The sequence below is a fragment of the Octodon degus genome, unplaced genomic scaffold (genome assembly GCF_000260255.1).
Source record: "Octodon degus isolate 3935 unplaced genomic scaffold, OctDeg1.0 scaffold01151, whole genome shotgun sequence".
Lineage (NCBI taxonomy): Eukaryota > Metazoa > Chordata > Mammalia > Rodentia > Octodontidae > Octodon > Octodon degus.
The window spans coordinates 1-7,363 of NW_004525727.1; the positions used below are offsets into that span (position 1 = coordinate 1).

Below are 7,363 nucleotides of genomic sequence, written 5' to 3' on the forward strand. Positions count from 1 at the left end.
TTTCCTTTTCCCGGGGCCACGGAGATGGCTCAGTGAAATAAGCGCTTCCCTGGCAAGCGCAAGGGCCTGAGTTCAATCCCCAGTTCTGCCAAAAAAAAAAAAAAAAGAAAGAATTTTTCTTTTCCTGATAAACTTCAGTTTTTCTTCCACCAGCATAGAGGAGATCTGAATAAGAACAAACGTGCACTTTACTGTGTGTTAAGGGAAGTGGGGCTGAGGGGCTAACTTTTCAATTACACACAGAGCAATTTTTTATTTACTCAGAATTAAAAGTTTATTTCCCTTGTAATAATAGTTGATTCTATGATAATTTTATTAAGATGGCTTTTCATGTATTTGGTAGATTTTTAAACAGCTAAAAACTAGAAACCCAGGTTTGCCTTAATCTAAAATTCCTCAATCTTTTTGGTGAAGTAATAGCCCATATCTTCAAAGCCTACTGTTGCAACCTTAGCCCAGCAAATACCTTGAGGATTACATAGTCAAATAAGTGATAAATAAAAGCACTAGGAGACCTTTAAAAAAAAAACAGTCTCAGAATGAGTGAGGACAATATTCTTAGAAAAGAAAAAGCACTGCAGATGGGGGAACGGGGGGTCCTATGGAAGAGAAAATTTTCCTCTTTCTCACTCCAAGAACATCATGTTTAGGAGAAGAGCTCTATATAGAACTGTGGGAATGACTCAACAGGCATCGCAGTGGCAGCCAGTGTGGGCTGCAGGCTGCTCTGGGAGGCAGGAGCATTCTCACCAGCCCTTTCTGGCAGCTGAGCTCTCTGTCTTACAGAAAAATGGGTAAAATGGGTAAGTTTCAATCCAGACTGAATGGAGGCTGATGAGAACCTAGCAACTGACGGAGACACGTCCCTATTAGGTTGAGTCACTGCCCTGTCCCTCTGTGGGCTATACAAGTTGCCATGTGAGGGTTTTTCAAATGAAACAAGTTCTCACAGTTCTGTACTTAGAGGAAAATAAACACAAATTATAAGATTCCCGCACAGAGGACAGCAGGAAGGGCAGAGGGCCGTTTCCCTCTTGCCAAAGCCCCTCTCTATTAAGAAAAGCGCTTGCAATGCCGCAAGCGTCAATATTCGGCCCTGACAGAGATGCTGACGGCCACACAGCGCAGTAACGACACAGCACACGTCAGCTGATCTCACTTTTTCATAGCAGGTCCACATCCCTGTGCACTTTCGGATAAAAGAAACTAAAGAAAAATTATCTTTAAAACAAATCTAAAAGCAATCTTAAAAGGAAATAAAAAGCAACAATTCCGCCTATTGCTCAGAATTTATATTTACACTCAAGAGCATCGGCACAGCCAGAAATTCATCATGAAAACAGGTTGTAAAACAATTTTAACTCTAAAAGTCTGAACCCCTATGGTTCAGAATAGTGAAGGCTTCAGTTCCATTACCGTACAAATTGCTAACATTTCATAAAAACAGAACTAAAGCAAACTTTAACAAGCTTTTACACAACTGAACATGGTTTTCAAGCTATTAGCACCAAGGGAATGCAGGGTAATGACCCTAATTTGCAAAGAAATAAAAGCTCTGCTTCTAATAACTTTCTAGCTATTCAATACAAGCGTAGTATGATCTACAGTCTCCAATTTACTCTATAGGGACAGGACACTGCAGGGTATCAAGGGGACGGATTTAAAATTTTTTAACACTTATTAGCATACACTTTACAATACTTTAAACAGTAATAAAACTTTGTATATAGCTTTCTTGTTCCCCACCCTGCCAGACTGCCTAAAGGTTTTTAATGTTCACAATCCAGAGAACCCAGACATGTTTTTATACTAGTTGACCTTCCTACTGAATTTGTTTCCATACTCTCCTTAAAACCGCTAATTTTCTAGGACTTTATAAAAATCCTATTTTCCTACCTGCCAAAACCTTTCCTCTCAGAATCCTAAATAGCTCTTCTTTCCTTTCATCCCTTATTTCTTTTACATCTTTCCCCACGGTAATCCCGTCCTTTCTAAAGGTTTTGATTTAAGTATTGATCTATATCAAGCTCTAACATCACCTCCAAATTTCTGGAACTAAGCATCTCTACCTAGCTACCGTAAGCACACATGTTCAAGCCCCAAGTTGGTATCACTGCCTGGCCCCCACCCACTGAGTTACACTACTCCTACTTCCTATCTTAGGTAACAATACTAAAGTCCCAAATTATAAATTTAGATTCCCTTGCCTCTAGCCCAACGGTCTAACTGGCTACCCAATGTAACTAATTATACTATACTCCTCAAATCCATTCTTTTATTCTTGCATGGACTCCTGAAATAGATTTTTAAAAATTTACAGAAAAGTCTGCCCTCTGCAGGGGTCCACACCTATAATCCCAGCACTCAGGAGGCTGAAATAGGATCACCACAAATTCAAGGCCAGCCTGAGCTATATACTGAGCTAAAGGTCAGCTTCAACTACACAGAAAGACTTTGTCTTAAAAAAAAAAAAAAAAAAAAAAAAAAGAATGACATAATTAATTAATTGTGTACACACCACAAAGCTTCAGAATTCATTGCCACATGGCCAAACTAGTTTCGCCTGTCCTACCTTGTGCCCCACGACCACACACACAGAGAACCTAGACAACAATGCATCACACCAGAACGAATTCTGTGAGTCACCTCACCTTTACTTTATATTTAAAAAATACAAAACTTCTTTTTAAGGTTAACAATATGATGAACATACCTAAAATCTTAAATTTCCTAATATTAACTAATCAATATTCAAATTTTTCTAGAAGTCTCAAAAGTTTTTAGCATTTTTAAATCAAAACAGAGACAACACACTACATCTCATTGATGTTTTGTTTGGCTTTTGTAGTACTAGGGATTGAAAAATGGTCCTTCATGCCGAGCTACATCCTCAACACTTTTTTTATTTTGAGACAGGGCCTTAATAAGCTGCTAAGTTTCCCAGGCTGGACTTGAACTTGTGATGCCTTGCAAAGTGGTAGGATTACAGGTGTGTGCCATCATGCTGGCTCTCGTCAATGAGTCTCTTCACTGTCTTTAATCTTCGGATGTCTCTCAGGTGCGCATGCGCGTGTGTGTCTGGTCCTGTGAACTAACAACAGGCTTGCAGAGAACTCTGCACTGGATCCTCAGCCTTTTTTTAAAATTTTGAGACAGGGTCTTGCTAATCTGTCCAGGCTACGTTTAAACTTGCAAGTTTCTTGCCTCAGCCTCCCAGAGTGCTGGAATTTTAAGTATGTGCTACCATGTGTGACTTCTGTTTTCTTATAATTTGTTAAAGAAACCAAGATGTCTTCCTACATTTTGGATTTTGCAAGAAGTACACCTATGGTGTCATTTAATATAATGCTCCACCACCCAAATTTCCAGTAGACTAGAAGTGAGGTATTCAGGCTCAAGCCGTTCCAGGATAACATTTCCGGTAAGAATACTTTACATGATAACATGCACCTCAACAAAAGTTTAACTACACAATTTCTTTCTAGCCTTGCCCGTATTAAAACCATCAGTGTTACCAAGTGATTCTTATTCATCCTTTACAACTGTTTTTAGGCACTGCCTTCACTAAGACCTGATCCTGGCACTCTCCCCATCCTACTCACGCCCTCCATAAAGCTGCAAAACACCCCTCACCTGTGCCCCCAGCACCCGTGTGCACCTCTGTTATTACTCTATTCCTGACTTAATTCCTCATTCTCAGATCTACCACAGTGTCTGATTTCATGGAAAGAAAAGCACTAGTTATCACAGAAAATTCAAACATCCTGGGAAAGAGTCATACACAAGACAAACTACCCAGACTGGATAGACAGATACACTGCTATAATGCCCACTGGTATACAGGCTGCAGGAAAGCTACAGGACGTACTAGAATATAAAGCTTCCCTGGCAAGCGCAAGGGCCTGAGTTCAATCCCTGGTTCCACCAAAAAACACAAAACAAAACAAAACAAAAAAAAAAATGACATCAATCCCACACCCCCCAGGAACAATAAGTCCTAACTGGAATGAAGAGGAAAAATCAGAAAAACAGAACACTTACCTCCCCTCCAAAATAAACCAACCACAGAAACTTTCAATCCTACCAATCATGTCAATTTCTATGAGGGAATTAAAACAGAAAGGTATACACAAAAATAATGTAAGCCTTTTTATAATCTCTGTGGGATTTCAGGCCATGGATGTTTAGTCCTATTCCTGTGTCCACTTCTGATTTAAGTTCTCACAATTACATAGGTGAGTTTACTGAGGTTCAGCTCTTTAAAAATCTAAATATCATACTAAAATTCCATTGGCTCCAACTAGCTAAACTTTTCTCCAGATACCTGGTGTTAGGCAAAATGAAATACCTCAAAGATAACCTAGAACCAAGGCCAGTTGCTACAGGCCCTGGGCAGCTTCCCTGTCACTGTAACCAATTACTAACAAGGATCCCATCAAACCTGCCTACCTGGGAGGATCACACGTTCCCACAGGTATGTTACTCTTTGGCCTGGTGACAGACTCTATTTTCAGCTCACTGTACAGGATATAGTAAATGTTAAGGGCCACAATAAACATAAATATGAACAGACATCTCATCTATAGTATATACTGTACTTGCAGTATTGTCTTTATGTACACTGTCAACGTCACTGGAAGCACAAAGACAAAGATGACTCAGACTGACATTATCCCTTCCCTGAAGATCCTTATAATGAAGTGTGGGAAAAAAATCCCCAAACATTAAAAAAAGAAAAAATGTCATGCTAAGAGTACAAACCCTAAGCTAAACAAATGTGAAAGAAACAGGAATTATATTTCACAAGAAATCTGTGCTTTCCTGTTTGTGTGGCGGCAGCTCATGTGTCTGGGACACCCCAAAGTTAGGACTTTTCTTTGCACACCTGAGGCCACCTGCAGCGGCTCTGCCGCTGTCATCATGCCACAGAATGAATATATTGAATTACACCATAAATGCTATGGGTACCGCTTGGAATACCATGAGAAAAAGAGAAAGGAGGAAAGTCAAGAGGCTCATGAACATTCAAAGAAGTCAGAAAAATGACTGGCCTGAATGCTAAGCTCTACCACACAGTGCCATGCAGAGAAAATACAAATGAAGAAGACTATCAAGATGCATGAAAAGAGAAACACCAAACAAAAGAATGATGAAAAGACTCCACAAGGAGCAGAACCTACCTACCTGCTAGACAGAGTGGGGCAGTCTCGTGCAAAAGTACTTTCCAACACAATTAATCAGAGGGCATGCCCCTTAGCTCAGTTATTTAAGTGCCTGCTTCAATAAAGCAGGCTTAGGTTGCTGTGGTTCGATCCCCAGAACTCAAGCCAGCCAAACCTGCCCTGAAGGCATGGGAGCAAAAAAAAAAAAGGGGGGGGAGATGGCTCAGTGGAATAAGCACTTCCCTGGCAAGCGCAAGGGCCTGAGTTCAAGCCCCAGTTCCGCAAAAAAACCAAAACAAAACATGATTAAACAGAAACGAAAAGGCGGGAAAATGAGAAGTTCCTCTGTCCAAAGTTCGTGCCAAAGGAGAAATGGAAGAATTAAAAGTGGAAGAATTAAAAGTTATTCGAACTAGGAAGAAAAAAAAGAAGGCATGGAAAAGGATGCTTACTAAAGTCTGCTCTGGGGCTGGTGAGATGGCTCAGTGGTCTAAAGCACCTACTTAGAACAAGCTTAGCAAAGCAAAGGGACCACGGTTCAATCCCCAGCACCACATGCCAGCCAGGGCCGCCCCCTGGTGGGCTGAGCTGGCCACACACACACACACACACACACACATAAATAAAATTAAAAAAAAAAAATCTAAAAAAAAATAAAGTCTGCTTTGTTGAAGATGGCTTTACAAGAAAACCGCCTACATATGAAAGATTCATTAGGCCAGTGGGCTTACGTTTTAAGAAGGACCATGTAACACATCCTGGACTGAAAGCCACCTTTTGCCTGCCAATACTTGGTGTGAAAAAGATCCTTCATCGCCACTATATACAACTTTCAGTGTTATTACCAAAGGAACAGTGACTGAGATGAATGTGAGTGAGCTGGGCCTTGTGACACAAGGAGGCAAGGTTATCTGGGGTAAATATGCCCAGGTAACCAACAATCCTGAAAATGATGGGTACATCAGTGCAGTCTTACTAGTTTGACAGATGTTTTACATAATTTCTTACATGTACTGAAGATTGCAGACCAATCAGGAAAACCATCACTTGAATCCTGCTGCACAACTCTCATGACTATATTCATCAAGAAAACTATTTATTAAATTGTAAAAACATTAAAATGGCCCAGTTTTATAAATTGGTCTTTTACTAGGGGTCTGCTAAGGGCTTACATGTTAGTAAGATTGAACCATTTGAAAAAGTAAACCTAAGTCTTTGCATTAAAGAGCAGGCACTCAGCAACACAGATCTCTCACTCCTAAAAAGCCACCAGTATTTAAAGTTAGTGAAACTTAATTTAGGGGTCTAGGGCTGGGAAATCTGCTGAAGCTATTCTACCTTATCATTTATCATTAGTCCTAAAAAAAAGAGTAATGTGTAAGTTTATTCTCAATACAGTCTCTTTATAATACTTTAAGAATGGCATTAGAAGTTTATTTAGATAATTCCAACTTATTTGCACTGATACACTGAAAAGAAATTTTATTTGCAGTTAAATAATATAAAAAGGTTATATGTTAGGCATCTCAAATTTTGTGATCTGAATTAAATAGACATGGCTTGAAGAAAAAAAAAAAAAAATAGAAAGAAACCTGGACTGCTTCTTACACAAAGAATGACGTGAGGGCCGGCAAGACAGCTCAGAGGTCTAAAGCACCTGCTGAAGCAAGCTTCGGCAAGTGCACAGGAACCATGGTTTGATCCTCAGCATCACTCACTGCACTAGCTCTGCCCCAAGGGTGGGCCGAGCTGGCCACACACACACACACACACACACACACACACACACACACACAATTGATGTGAGCTGGGCTATTTATTTAAAATAAAATTTTTCTTAAAATTTTATGTATTTGGTACAGGGTCTCACTATGTACTTGGTCTCTTCCTATAGTGATCTTCCTATTTTCAGCCTCTCCAGCTTGGGGACTACAGGTGTGTGCCACCACACCCATCTTGGCCAACTTCGTGCACTCAGGGTGGAGCAGCATGCAGTACCAGGGATCAAGCCCGGGTCCCTGCACTTGCCAGGCAGGTGCTTAGACCGCTGAGCTGTCTCCATGACCTGTGAGCTGGGTTTGTTTGTTTTTTTTTTTTTGTTTTTTAAAGTAAAGGCACAAAAATTTATCAGGTTATTTTCAAATTTGAACTCCATAGACTAAAATACCCATAAACCATACAATAACAAAACAAAAAGAAAC

The 7,363-nt window shown here is 40.1% G+C and overlaps 1 pseudogene; it reads left to right on the forward strand.

Moving 5' to 3' along the window:
• The first annotated feature begins 4,920 nt into the window (after positions 1-4,920).
• LOC105741371 lies at positions 4,921-6,146 on the forward strand (annotated as a pseudogene).
• The last annotated feature ends 1,217 nt before the right edge of the window (positions 6,147-7,363 follow it).